The sequence below is a fragment of the Zonotrichia albicollis genome, chromosome 7, assembly GCF_047830755.1.
Source record: "Zonotrichia albicollis isolate bZonAlb1 chromosome 7, bZonAlb1.hap1, whole genome shotgun sequence".
NCBI lineage: Eukaryota > Metazoa > Chordata > Aves > Passeriformes > Passerellidae > Zonotrichia > Zonotrichia albicollis.
Genome location: NC_133825.1, coordinates 32,872,756 through 32,888,079, shown reverse-complemented (window position 1 = coordinate 32,888,079; position 15,324 = coordinate 32,872,756). Strand labels below are relative to the sequence as shown.

Genomic DNA, 15,324 nt, shown 5'->3' with positions numbered 1-15,324 from the left:
ATGAATGTGCTACTTTTGTTAATTCATGCATTTATCTGTGAAATACAAGCAGATTAATGTGCTATGAAATCCTGTCTAAAGTATTTGGCATAAAATACCTCTATAACAAGAGCTTTAGAATGGAACAGAAAACTTGAACACATGACAACTTCAACACTAAGAATTCCTTCAGATACCTCTTGTAACACAATACAGTACTTTGCACAATTTCTTGGGAGTAGGGTGGGAAGGAAGGCAGCACATTTCTAAGTAAAGCAACTACTTTGTGGGTAATTTGTAGGAAACTACACCAATAATTACTAACAGCAACAGTGTGTTCTGTTGTCCCATTTCTCTTAGACTTCAGTAGTGCCTGATGCTCTACCCCAGGGCAGGTGTTGGTAGCAGGGGGCTACAGGGGTGCTGCTGTGAGAAGCTGCCAGCAGCTTCCTCCATGTCCAGCAGAGGCAATGCCAGCCAGCACCAGGATGGACACGCTGTGGCCAAGGCTGCCCAGCCAGGAGCGCTGCAACACCTCTGTGCCAACAGCCTATACTGGGCCTGGCTCAGCTGCAGCTCCTTCTCCCACGGCAGCCTCACAGCACTGTGCTCTGCCCTGGCAGCTACACAGGGGTTGGTAACACACCAGAGCTCTGGTTCTTACTGAGCAGAGCTGGCAGCACCAGCTCTCCAACATTCCCCTCATCAAGGGGCTGGGTGTGGGCAAGATCCTGGGAGGGCACACAACCAGGCGAGCTGACCCAAATTAAAAACAAATATGCCTTACCATATTGGCAGAACTTCCCAAAAATAGGAAGTGTTTGAGAATTTCCATTCTTTAAATAAGAATATTAGCCTTCAGAAGCACTGCTGTGCACCATACACTAGCCCTGGTGGATATGCCTACAAAGAGTTGTGATGAGAGATTTTCTGAAGAAAACTAAGAAGAATTTCAAATAAACTAAAATACGGGGAGAATAAAGTATCCCTCATCACATCAAGGTTTTGTGATTTTCCCACAATGCCATGCTAGTATTAACAAAACCTTTTTATGTCCAATATAATCTTTTTATAAATTGAACTGCCTTTTTTCTTCCACCATCTTGACACTTAAGTGGCACAAGAACATTGTAATGTTTTTTTATTTTAAAGGCAAAAGAAACCCCGTCTATTGTTCAACAAGGATGAGTTCTGTACTGCCGCAACTGCACAAATAAAAGTCACCCACTGCTGGAAGGCTTCGCTGCTCATTAAATGAGCCACTGCCGTGCACAAGAACCTTCCTCTTACTGTGTGCCTCCTGAGCATTCACTTCTTGGCATGAAATTAAACAAGTGAACCTAGCCCACACCTTTCTAATAAACCTCTTATAGTTCATCATGTTACTACTTTTCTGTGAAGGTGACCAGGATGTTTGACACCACCCAAAACGCAATGAACAATGCAGAATTTACCAAGAGTTATGCTGGTTGGCATGTCAGCCATGGCATTCACTTTTACTGTTTCCATAGTAAAACTTAACATTAGGATTACATCTTCAAAACTGTGTCTTTTTACATGGTACTGCAACATCATCTTAGGTGTTAAAGCTACTAAAGAACACATCTAGGATTCTAAAACACATGCCATCCTTAACACCAGATTTCCTACACAATTCTCTCAAGAGTCACACATGAGCAGCTGCATTCACATATTAAAATACTACAGGTTCATACCAGGACAGCTGCTTTGTTAAGATACAAAACACTCACTCTGGGTTGCAACTGTCTGTAGTGCTCACCTCACTTTCACTAAGACCTCTGGTTGGTTTTGCTAAAGAGACAAATATGTAAGAACTTACAGAAACAAATGAGATGCAGGACATCTTCTCAAGGCAGCAGAAGCATTGAAGAGAGATTTATGGTCCTGTTCTTTTCTTCCAGCTGCCATTAGTCCTGCCCCTCTGCAGTGACAGATTGCTACTGTGACCAGCCGGAACTCAGAGCTGGTTTGCTCCATGAAGCCACTTGCTGGGATAACCACACTCCAGCTAAGCACAAGGAACCATCACCCACCCAGAAGCTGCTAACTTGTTCCTCCAACACAGAGAGCAAGACCTGGACTAACTTCAGCTGGCTACCAGGCTGTTGACTGCCTGCTGTTTCTTTGGAGATGGGTTTCTAAATTCATCGTAGTGATCACAGGCATGACAGGTACCATAAGCCTTTTTTTTGGCCTTTATGCTAGCCTGGAAGCACTTCTTGCCTAGTCAGCTGGAAAGTTCAATGCAGGGCAGAAAAATACGTATTGCCACCATCAGACTTGAACTAAGATGCTCATCTCAACTTACGACTCCTCCCTTCACAACTTGTAACAGTGCTGAGCAACCTGGTTTACCTAAATCACTGTGCCTTTGTTTTGCCAACTTCCTCAGGCTACTTGGAAAATAGAAGCTTTAAAATCCATAAACAGTAGAATTAGAATATTAGGCTTAGAAGCAACCTCTGTAGATCATCTATAAAGCAAGTAGAACTTCAAATTTGTATTCCCCTCAAGGCTGCTTGTTGAGTCTAAAGTCTGTATGGATGAAGACTTCATGGCCCTTATGGGCTCTTGATCAATAAGAGGGGCTGACTGCTACACTAAGACATTAATTCCCTCCTAACCTACTGAAACTTCCATTTTTATGTCTTGCAGCCATTGATTCATTCAGAGGGGCAAGTGGCTCCATCACCTCCCTAACCCCTTCCTAAAGCTGGTAAAATGCAGCAATGATGTTCTCCCTCAGGTCCAGTCCTTTGTGTACTCTCAGGTACACAAGCCCCCATCCACCTGCAGAAGCCAGGGCTGGACTGTCCCGTGTGTCTCCCCACAGGGGGGGTGTGTGTGACCCCAGCAGCCCTGCAGGGGAGTGTCACAGCTGGGAACAGCCCCTACCTGGTATCTGCTGCTCAGACCCTGCCCCTGGCAGCCCAGGCAGTAATCACCCTGCAGGGCTGCAGGGGCACAGTGCTGACTCCTGCCCAGCAGGAACTCCAGATCCTCTTCTGCCAGCAACCAGCCGCTGAAGAACCACTTTCATTTTATAAAACTGGGCAATTCCATGACTTTTGAGATTCCAGCGAGAAACAGGATAGTCCCTGTTCATCATTCGTATTTCACAAATATCAAAACACCAGACTTGAGACATTTCAGCATTTGTTCAGCAGATAAGGAGAAAGGTAAATGCTTCAATGGATATAGACTACAATAATGGGACACTTTAGCCATAGTTCACAGGTCAAAGAATAAATACTGAGTTAAGACACTTTCCTGCACACTTTATATGTGTATATATATATATATATATATATAATATATATATATAAATTCTTAGTATAGTATCAGTAAAGTAATGGAAGGTTGTCAGAGTTGTGTGCTTGTCTCTTTTTTCTTAAACACTCAAAAATCAATAATTACAGCAAACAGGCTGTCCAGTAGCGCTGCAGAATCAATGTGTGCCCTTTTGGTTTAAGTGTACACACAAATGAGCTCGTATACAGTATTTGCTTTGTAACCAACACAAGTGACCATTGAGCTGAAGTATATTTTTCTGTCAGTCCTCATTTTACCATTAGTCTGCAATATTCAGCTAAGAATGATTAATAAGCATCCCATCTGTTCACATATCAAGTAGCATTTATCCAACAATAAAAATGACAGTACAGGCAACAATAGTTTTAGTATCAAGCTTCCAGGCAATCAGTTTGAATAGAAAAAGAATCAAGAATTAGTCCTTAATAACTTAAAAGAAAAGATCATTTAAGGAGAAATGTGTAGTTGTTAATTATAAGCTTGGCACACCAAGATCGTTATCTGTTCACACACAAGAATACTTTAAAAAGTATTTCAGAGTCCATGGCAAAACTGTGGTGAATTTCACAGCAGGCAAGCAACATAAGTAGGCTCAACTGGATTTTTAAAGAGCTTTCAAATGCCAAGACATCTTTCCATAACATAAACGGAAGCCTGTTTCTGCAGGTTTTGAATTAAGGACTAAGGGGTTTCTTAAAGGAACCATTTACAGCAACAAACATTTAACCTTTATTAAAAAACAACGAGGCTCAAAACAAGATTGGTCTAATTTCCAAACACTACATATAGAGAAACCAACAAATACAGTAAAACTCTATACATACCGAGCCCTTTTGTTGTCAAGGAGAGGGACTTGGAGGGTGGGAAATGAAGGTTAAGAAATAGCACACCATACTTTTCAGGAGACTATTAAAAAGGACATATATATTTGTCCAGAATGCTGGATCAATCTTCAGAAATGAGGAGCTAAATGTGTAGTTTCTATGCATCTTTTGTTCAAATAATTTAGGCAGTTGAGGAAGGATGAAAAGAAAACCAAAACATATATATATATATATATATATATATATATATATAGTAAATAGCCATTTCGGGTAAATAACAGGCAGAAAATAAATTCATTTGTTACCATCTTGAAACATTTATTCTTTAATATTTGCATAACAATTCTACCCAAGGCATTTGCAAAGAAGCTTACACCTGCACACCTAATAAGCCACCAAAAGACGTGGTCTTTAAAGAGCAGGGTTAAAAATAAAAATACAAAATCCACACACAACTGCCTAAACCACACAGTCCAAAAACTACAGGACCTGGAACCCTCTTAGATCACCTTACTAATATTTCTGATTTAGAAGTCTCCATGAAGTATATGGTAGCCTACAAGACTACACTGAAAGCTCATGCAAGCCACTGCTCGAGAAACTTTGGGAACTTTTGCAGTAGAAAACATTAAAATGCTTTCTTTCAGAGTACAACTTTGTACATCCTCTGCAATTAGTTTTGGTTCAGCAGACACTTCTCTATTTCTCTTCTCCTATTGCACTTTTCCCCAGCTAGCCTTGAAAACCATCAAGATCTGCAGGCAGTCTGCAATGTGTCTGGCCCCTGCCCTGGCATCCCATGTTATGCATCCCACCATTAAACTAGCCTGGATTACACATCTTTGAATCAAATGGGGCAAACGGGAAGATGGCTGTGCCAAGAGACCGAGATCAAAGCAGAGGACTATTTGAAATTCAACATTTTTATTAGCTACAATTAGAAGAATCAAGAGCTTCCCTTCCTTATATACAAGGAACACTCCAGTCAGTGAAATCACTTTGACAGCACCCTTAAATAAGTTTGGCCCAGATTCATTTCATGTTACAGTTTAAACCATTTCCAAGTTATCTAACACACGGATATTCCCGCAGACACGCACGTCAGTTCCTATTCTGCCCTGCAAGTTCATTTGTTGGCACCTCCTCAACTGAGAGGTTCTCAGAGGTCTCACCTGACTGCAATACCATCTCCACACCTGTAAAGTCTCCACACCTGTAAGTAAAACCCAGCTGCAATGAGTAGGCTTGCTCAATTGCACATGCACATACCCTAGGGCAAGTAATACTTTCCATCCTCGAACAAGCATAACATTGTGTTTGTATTATCAGATAGGCCAAAGCGTGTAGGATTTGTCGACTGCCTGAAAGCCTTCAGCAAGGCTGTTCTGTACAACAGTTCTGTTCAACACCACACCATATGTGCAAAACCATTATTGTAGCTAGGGAGTGGAACAAATAATCAAGTGGAATTTGTTTTTGTAGGTTAATAAAGAAGCTCAGATCAAACTTCACTGATGGAACTGCTCCAGGCAGCAAGGCATAAAGAAACAGGAAGGAAAGCTGGATGTAACGACACAGAAATCAAAAGCAAAAGAAATTCTGCAAAGGGGCAGCTCATCCCCTTTGAAAGAAATTTAAGATTTAAAAGGCAAAAGAATCACAGACATTGCCGGTCACCGCCAGCCCGCGCATCTAGAGCAGCTTCATTATCCCAGAGAAGTATCTTCTGCTTTAAGAGGCATTTTTCAGAACAAGGTCGCGGTGGGGCTGCATTCCCACCTCCCCGCCCTATAACGCTCCTTCCCCGAGCACGGAGCGGCCAGCCCGGCCTGCCCGGGTGCCCCCGCTCCCGGGAGGAGGAGGAGGAGCCCCGCGCCGAGCCTCCTGCCCCTCCTGCCACACCAACAAAGAGGTCCCCGCCATTATCCACCCGCACCTCTCCCGGCCCCGAGCAGGCACGGAAGGTCACCGGGCCGGAGCGCCCCGCACCGCCGCCCGCCCCCGGGCAAGGGCACGGCCGGTCCCGGCTCCCTTCCCGCCCGCCGAAACGTAAACAAAACCTCCCGGGCCGGCCCGGGCCCCGCGGCGCGGCCGCTGTCCCGCCCGCCCCGGCACCGCACCGCCGCCCCGCTGCCCTCCGCCCGCCGCCGCTCCCGAGGGCTGCCCCCGGCCGCGCTCACCGACCACCGCCTCCGGCCTCGGCCGCTGAGTAATGAGCCGGGCCCGGGCCGCGCACAGGCTCCGCGCTCCGCCCGCCGCGGCTGCGGCTGCGCCGCCCCTGCGCTCGCCCCGCCCCGCCCGGCTCGGCGCTGCTCGCTCCGCCGCCCGCCCGCCCGGGGCCCCGAGCCCGGCCCCGCCGCCTCCAGCCCGCCCGCCGGGCTCCCGCTGCCCCCGGTCCCCACCGCCCCCGGCCCGCCTGGCTCCCACCGTGTCCCTGCGGGGCTTTGGCATCCCGGCCCTCGCATCCCCGCTGGGCAGCACCATCGCTCTGCCTCCTCCGCGCCCTTTCCCTGGAGCAATTCCTTTCCTGGATTACGCCGGGTAGCCAGAGCTCTCTTCCTGCTGGGGCTTTCATGAAATATTTGCGTGTTTTCAGGCCTTTGCCCGGCGCTCCGTGCCAGTGGCTGGCACGCTCCCTCGCAGCCTGGCATGGGTGCTGCTCGCTGACACCGTTCAGGCCTTGGCAGCTCCCGCTGCACGCTGGCATGGCAGTGCTTTACTCATCACTGGGCTTCTGGAGTGGTGTAACCTCCTCTTGTTCTCTGATTTAGTGCAGATTTTCCTCTACATCTTAGGGGAATTCTCTTGGCTTTTTCATCCCATTGCCTTTGGTTTCTGGCACTTGACATGAGTACTCACTCCTTAGACTTTAAATATTTTCCTTGGTATATCATTGTGGGGTATTTTTTTACTTGTACAGTGAAAAGGACATTTCACATTTAATTCACTGTCAAACATGTGGCCCATGTCACATTTTTGAAGATGCCAATCAATCAAGATTTTTGTTGATGACAGCTTTTATCCCTCCTTAATAAGCATAGACTTTTACATGCTAAAGGCAGTGCTTTAGAATATTCCTGTTTTGCCCACTGTCTTGGTGCTAAAAGTTTCACCTCCATAATTCTGTCCATACACTACTCATACACCCATTTTGGTGAGACCACTGCATGCTGCCCTTAAAATTCTCACTTAATTTAAGCAATTTCTTTCCATATGTTAAAGTGGTTCTTTTACAGATTTCCACAGGCAGCTATATGAAGCCTTCTTTACATCTACACATAAAAAAACCCAACAAAACAAAAACTATTGCTCAGACTCTGTACCAGTCCTCCTCAGGTGCCTCTGGGCTCTGTGTGGGAGCACACCTCCCACATTACCTCTGGTCATTTCCGTGGGACATCCCCCAAACAGAATTAACCAGATTTTAGCTCCAAGGCTTTTACTTATTGCAGTGTGTTAGATCAGACCCAGGCATTTCATTCCCTTCTATGTTTACCTATGCCAACAGCAAAGCTCAGAAGGCACAAAGAGCAATAAGAATGCCCAAAGTACACAGCAGGCAAAACTTTATCTGGATAGGTCATATTCATCTTGGCCAGGTAATTAAAGCAGCCTGCAGATTGAGGTCTTGGCACCTTCATGTTTATTTGTGTAGACACATAGACTTCTAGTGTTAACCTCTGGTCTCTGCACAGTAAGAAACAGGTGAGGTGACATCATGTTCAGCCAGGTCAGTTATTTGCAACAAGTCTCATGCCCTTACAGAACTGATGTTCTCCAAATGATTTTGGGGGAGTCATTGTTCCTGATCATCCCATCTGATGTAAAATTGCACTCAGATTTGCAAGTGAAGGACAACAGTCCCTTTAAAGTATGATATGGTGTTTTGCTGAGGATCCAAGTTTGTAACATTTCTTTTTTCCTTTAAGGTATAATCAAACTCTCCTTAAGATTTTATAGTTTACAAACATAATTCTTTTAGAAAGAGACATATTTCTGAGTGAATTTTTAAAACTAGTCCTTACAACTTTATATACAATCAGCATCTATTGCCATCTTGAATATAAAGCTGATAAGCAACAGAAACAATGATGCAGAAATTACACAAAAAGATCAGATTGGTATTGTAAAGCATGATAGTAGAGGCTGGAAAATACATAAAGGTAATACGAATGAAAATTCTGAAAAGAAGAATTTCATTCCATAAATTTGCTATTTACCATTATATTGCTTTAATACTAAAGATAATGTGATAGATAAGCTATAAAGTTCCTGTACAGTATGGAAAATTTTCAGGACATCAAAATAGTAATTCTTCAAGTAAGAATGAAAAGTTCCTTTGATTGTCTGTATAACCAATTTTCAAAACAAGTCCCTATATAAGAAAAGGAAACTTTAAGAATGTCATTGAGCATCACTATAAGTATTGTTTTCATGCACTGCAGAAATATTTTCTTATAAACATTATGGCTACATTATAAACTCCTCTATTACATATGTCTTTGTGGAAAAGTGTTTTCTGGATTGTCCTGACTGATAACCAAGAAAATACAAAACTAAATTCCTGATAACCATGAAAGTAAACAGATATTTTGTAACAGGCTGCAACAAAGTCATCATTTTTCTCTGGGCCTCTCAACAGATCAGAATACAGTAGAGAGCAGGAGCATGAATTCATTAGGACAGAACATACAGACAGCCAGACAGAAGATTCGTACTTCTTCATAGAGAATCAGTAGCTGAAAGGGGAAAAACATTTGGAGAACAATATAAAGAGAGAAGACTGTGAAGAAAAGTGTGGCTACCTGCAGGGGTTAGGTCTCTCCAGCAAGGACTGGCCCTGCTGAAGCTCCAGAATCACATAAACTCGACAGAAGTTTTGGTGATGGTTTGACAAGGTGCATAGTAAATAGTGAGAAAAGCTGAAAGGTGGTAAGGGTCTCTTTGGAAAAATATTGGGACTCACCAACCTCAGAACTTGAATCTTCCTTTTCAAAATAAATATGAAATTTTATATATAAGAATCTGATGAGCAGGTTTGTTTTGTAATAAAAACTCCACAATTGAATTGGTGAACAATCTGAGCCTGAAAATCAACCTCTGCCTACATGCAATTGTCAATCACTCTCTTATCTCTTCAGTTTCAGTGTTTATGTAGCAGTAGTCTTGGATTTGGACTGCTGCTTTAAATTAAGTATTATTGAGTGTTTAATAAATATTTGGATTTTAAAATTGTCAGTAAAATCTGAATTATGTCAAAATACTGCAAACTTTTTCACTCCCCTGCACTGGTCTACAAGTAGGTTTATGAACATTAAGGTGTTTGGATTTAGCAGTCATGAAATTACATCCAAAATGTAGTTTTGTCTTTTTTTAATATTTTCATTAGCTTGTCAATTACCATACTTGGGGTAGTAAACAACATTTTAGCATATTGATGTTTATAAACTGCAAAGCAAAAAATTCAGGCTCAAATCTTTGGAGACAAGGAAATAGATCTGAATGTCTGACACAAATTTTGATGTACAAAAATCAAAATGTCAAAAACGAGATTCTGTAACATAAAATAACGGGTCAAAACGTAGAAGGAGTATTCATTTTTGTTTACAAAGCATCCATAGTACAGTGATTTATATTTGCACAAGAATGGATTAGCATAATACACAGAGTAACTCAGCTGGATGGGACTGTAGTGAACATCCTCTCAGTCAAAGGAAGGTGTTTGAAAGAGCTGCTTCAACAAGAGGAGATCAATAGGAATTGTGGGTACTCAGGGGACACAGTTTTTCCTAGTTTGGGCTTGAGAAGCCACAGCCAGGATCAACATCCATATCCTCTTGTGCAAACTGATAAATATTGTCTGATGAGCAAGACAGATATATGAGGAAAGGCAATACTAACTATGAACATTTTTAGAAAATTCTGGAAGCAATACAAATATAAATAAATAAAGAATTTTTAGTAACAACATATTTCTGAAACATTTTTTTCATCATTGGTTGTGGCAAAGAAGAAAGAAAAAGTTTCCATTTCACTTCTTCATCGAATTATAATATTATAGAATTATTATAATAGTAATATTACAGAATTGTTAGAATAATAATATTACAGCCTGGAAAGGTGTACAAAAAAATCACACATACTAATTGCTGATGAATACATCTGATGTTAAAATGTCCTTTTAATATTGAAAATAATCTAATGAAAGAAATGTAACAGCTAGATTTTAAAAATTAATTCGGTCTTGCAAAGCATTATGAAATCAGCTCCTAGTAATAACTAGAGTGACCTGTATTCCCTCTTTAAAAGGAACTAGAAATAGGCAGTAGTTGCAAAATGCAGTTATACACTCGGATTTTGACTATTAGTAAATAATAATGAACTGGAGCAAATGTTTTTCTTTATTAGTAACCAACCTGAATGGAGCACTTGCTGGCTTGAGCAAATGTAGGAGGAGGCAAGCAGCCACCATGGGGCACCCTGCGACAGGTTACAGAGGGAATGGCAAGGTGGGGCCATGCTCACAGCTGATCCTGAAGCTCAGACATTCCTGCACACCTAGTCAGAAATTTTGTTCTCTCAAGTACCATTAATGCCATTAACCCCTTCTTTGTTGTTCCTGAAAAATTCTTCCTCAGCTGCCATAATTCCATGTACAGACAATTTGTATTAATTGTTGCACTGAGTAAATAGGCAGCAAAGTATCTGCAATCCTTAGACATATTCAGCCAACTGGAAATTGTTTGTGGAGGCATGTTAGGTAAACTATTAGAAAACAGTGTTTATGGGGTCACATACCTCATATTTCTACACACTGACATTAACACAGCATAGGGTGCTCTTTATTTATACTACTATTCAAGAGAAATTATTCATAGGCAAATTCAATACAAGTTCTTGGGATATGGCATTACTTTTCTAAATCACATACTGGCATCCCTTCCTGCACCCTTATCACTGAAGACTTAGTATTTGGCTTTCTAAGAATAATTCCAGAGCAAAGGGCATTTTCAGGATTCAGAACCAGGCCATAGGAAATTTTTTCTTCCTTGTTATCACAGAGTGATCATAACTGGAAAATCTCCTGTACCATCCTCTCTTCATGGTTTCTGCTACATGAGACCATCCAAAGTTGACAAGTCTTACACAGAATAACATCCAAGAGTGCACCAATTCTTGTCAAAGTTTTTAACTTTCAACTCCTAAATGCAAAACACCCATTTTAGGTTAGATAACATATCATACATTATCTCTGAAAAGAGCTGGAAAATGAAATTGGCCAACACTAGTTTTCTTACATCCTGTCTAAATGCTAGTTGAATCTAGCACTACATATAATGATTCCAATACAAAACCTGAAAAGTTCAGAAAGTAGTTTTGAAAAACAAGAGACAGTGAGCTAAATGGTAGGTAAAGGAGGAATATAGACAACTTAATCTCTTTTGACTTGGTAAATCTTATGATTTTACTAAAGCATTTTGAAGATACTTGATAGTGTGTGTTAAGTCTATACTGCATAAAACCTTACTTAGCATTCAGTGAACCACATTAGGCAGAATAAGGAGGGCAACTTCAATAGTAAATGATCCCCTGTGGGTGAAACTGTACCTCTTTATGCTAGTTTGGTGCCTGCACACATCTCTGCCTTATGGAATAGCATCCTGTGACGAGTTATGTACACTCCTTCTAGGATTTTGAAATGAAGGTACATTTTGATCACTTCAGCTATTGTAAAGAAAAAACTACTTTCACTCTATAAGTAAAGTGTTAATATGATATACACAAGTATATGTTAATATACACAGGCTTCATTGTGGTGACAAAGCATAAAATATAGAAAATCTCTGTTGCAAAAGAGAGAAAAAAAATTTTTTCCCCTTACCACCAGTGTCCATGTCCTTGCTGGGTAAAATGGCTATTTTCCATGAAACTATGCATTGATTATATACATGGAACTCCTTCCCATATCCCAGAAACCTTTAAAACTTCAGTCTTTCTTTCCTCAGAGTAATTGCTTGAACATACTTTTGTAATTTAGAAAGTGGTTCCATTACAGTCTGAGAGCATTTGGCATTAAACAGTAATCACTTCACAGCCTCTCGTATCCTAGAGGGAGGCATTGGAGGATGTATCATAGGAATACTGGCCTCCCATTGAATTACTTCTGGGATCAGCAGAGCTGTAATCAGGTGTCACAAACAGGAGCTATTTGTTCAATAATGTTTTCTTACCTCACATCTCAAAAGCAGTGTAAGAAGCAAAAGCAAATAAAACATACTGAACTATAAGTGGTATTTTAATTGGGTCTCATCCATTCATAGAACTTTCTAAAGATTTAGAAACTCCCAGAGGTTTGAGCCAGACTTTGCCAGCTAAGGACAATTTTCTTAAGGAAAACTGGTTGCTGTCATGAGTAGCAATAAGAGTTATGCTGCCTCCCTGCACTCTTCAAACACTAACTTAGAAACAAACTCCAATACACCTCCACTCCCAGTTTAGTGGTATTTTTTAAATTATGTTAGGAATTATTTCTCACAGGGAAACAGGCTGTTCAGATACTGGCCTCTTGCCTTTTTTAAACTGAGCTTAGGGTTACACAAATTAGATGTAATTCCCCCAAAGATACTGCTGTGAAACACCCCTGACAGCCACGACCAGAAGGAGAGCATAAACTCACCTCCCTGTATCACTTTGCTAAGCTAAATATAGATGATTGGGCCATCTGCTTAGAAACCGTGATGGAAATTGAACTTTATTAGCACATCTAGTAGACACAGGGATAAAGCATGGAAGTGGTTAGGCCCTGTTGTATGACATAAGAAGATCCAAAACATAAAGGGGGATTCCCTGGTTTTTCTGAAAGCTCAAGCTCTGACAGCTCAAGCAGTCCATGATCTGTTCCATGGGACCCCAAAGTAAAACTAGTTAAAACTTAACAGAAGCAATTCTGTTTAAGAGAAACCACAGCCCCAAGCTGTGGTTGTAGTTTTGACAGCTTGCTTGTACCACCATCAACTGAGAAGTAAATAGTAATCTTCACCTTTATGTAAACTTTAAGAGCTTCCCACACTTCAGCTTCTGTGGGATAAAAAGGCATTAATGTCAGAGAATAATTGGATTCTGGCCATTGCCAGTTCTCAGAAAGCAGGGAGGAACATAAGGGAGATCCTAAGCCTCCATCCAGCAGTTCCTTCACTGGGATAAATAGCCTTTCATCTTGTTAACCTTCTTTCATAGTGATCTAGTTACATAAACTTTGCTGCAATTGCATACATGTCACCTGTACACCTATCAATACACGAACAGAAGGAATTCATCTGAAGCTCCCATACTGTATATTTTGAGTTTATGAGTCTGAAATACTGCTTTGGTTCAAATCAGTAGGTTGTAAGTGATTTTTTATGGCTGCTTTCAATGACTGCTTTCAATGGCTATTTAGAATAAAGAAGGAACCATGGGTGAGAATTTTATCTCACAAATCTGGAACTGCTGCTTACACCAACAGAGTTACCACAGGTTTGCAATTGCATGTTTTCATGAGGAGAATCATCAAGTCTTTTCTTTAAGTAATAGAACATAAAGTCTTTAGGAACTTTGATTAGTTAATCGAATCAGGATTTCCACCTGATTTAACAGGAGCATGTTCACACAACACATTATTTCTAGCAAAATGATTCAACAAGGCACACACCCAGTTAACTCTGCAAACAGCATTATACACACACCTACTTAAATCAAATCTGGTAGGTACAAATGCATCTCTAAAAATAACTTCCTCTCTCCTCCCCACTCATTACCTGGAGAAGGAGCAGTCACAAACTTCTGTGTTGATTTTGTCCTGTAGTGTGACTGTATCAGACAATAAGCAAAATGCTTCCTGAGCTGCATCAATGCTCAGATTTTATTTTTTTCATTAATAGCCTTTTTGCTGATTTGTTGGTATCTGGATCGACAAATTCAAAACATGAAGAGCAGTATCAGTCTAATGATCACAGGAGAAGACAACAAATAGGTTTTTTTTGGTAAGGTCTATCAATAAGTGTTCGTTTTCCAACTCCAGCATGTTCTGTTTGGGATATCTCAGATGTGAGACCTTTCATTCTATTTTTATTCCTGCCTGCAGTCCTGTCAGACTTCCTGTCAGATCAGATTTATGACTTCTGGACCAAGCCAGAATTTATAAAAAATAGATTTATTTTGCTGCTTATCCAAAGAAGGATATGAAAGGATGGGTGATGTACCCAGTGGGAGAATTCAGCAAAATATATGTTTTCTGTGATATTTTGGATAAGGCAATATTGCACTTCCAAGTGTCAAAAGAGAGGATTTACAGCCATTGAGATGATGAAAACCTGAATAAATTTTCTTTAAAGACAAATAAAGAAGACCATAGCTTGTATATTTTCCTCAAAAGCACACATCAACACTCATACACTGGAAGGGTTGACTAAACTCAATGTGAAATCCAGAGTGTGGGCTAGGAACAACAGTGGCAGAATTCACAGTGACTGAGAAAGGAAAAAGGAAATATGAGGCTGGTTTCTTCTTTTTTTTTTCCATGTTGAACTTAAATGACTAGTTGCATGCAGTTAGACAATGAAAGAAATCAAAGATTTTCATTTTGACATGAACAGGGAAATCTACACTACAGCAATCTGTGAGACATTGCCATGATGAAAATGCATTTGCATATTCCATTGTTCAGGGACAAAATATAGGGAGAACAATTAAACAAATGAAGATTTTTGGACTTATAAAAAAATAAAAAAAAATAGAATTAAAGAGAAACAGAGCTGGGAAAAATGCAGGAATAACTCATGTGAAGAGCTTACTGAGTAAGTCCAATAGAACTCCCTTCTGTTTTACTAAGGTTTCGTTTTCCCTTCACTTCTTACAGCCAGCTCACAGTTGCCCTGCAGCATCCCAAGAGCTCCCTCTTTCCTGCTCTGAGCATAGCTGCACCCTGCTGTAATTAACAAAAAAATTTCAGACTAGACAATATTAAAAAATGATCAAATTTCCTTCCTTTAGTTTTTGGTTCGTTTCCTTTCCTGCCAGGTGGACCCATCAAAATCTTATCTGCATTGTTTATTGAGTCTGGAGGATTTTGCTGCTGATAAAAGCCACACTCACCCCTCAGACCATCAGTCTCTGCTTTGGCTGTGCTGTTGCTCCCTGGATTGGCCGG

The 15,324-nt window shown here is 41.0% G+C and overlaps 1 protein-coding gene across 6 annotated transcripts in view; it reads right to left on the bottom strand.

Moving 5' to 3' along the window:
- MAPK8 (mitogen-activated protein kinase 8) overlaps positions 1-15,324 on the bottom strand; it is a 229,284-nt gene that overhangs the window by 30,034 nt on the left and 183,926 nt on the right. Inside the window, exon 1 of one of the 6 annotated variants that reach the window (XM_074544939.1) lies at positions 6,317-6,454. The exons of 1 other annotated variant lie outside the window; for it this stretch is intronic. The gene's annotated coding sequence lies outside the window, so the exon portion shown is untranslated. Of the gene's footprint in view, positions 1-6,316; positions 6,455-15,324 lie in introns of those variants that run through there. 4 more of the 6 variants (XM_074544941.1, XM_074544938.1, XM_074544944.1 and 1 more) reach the window with 4 other exon arrangements.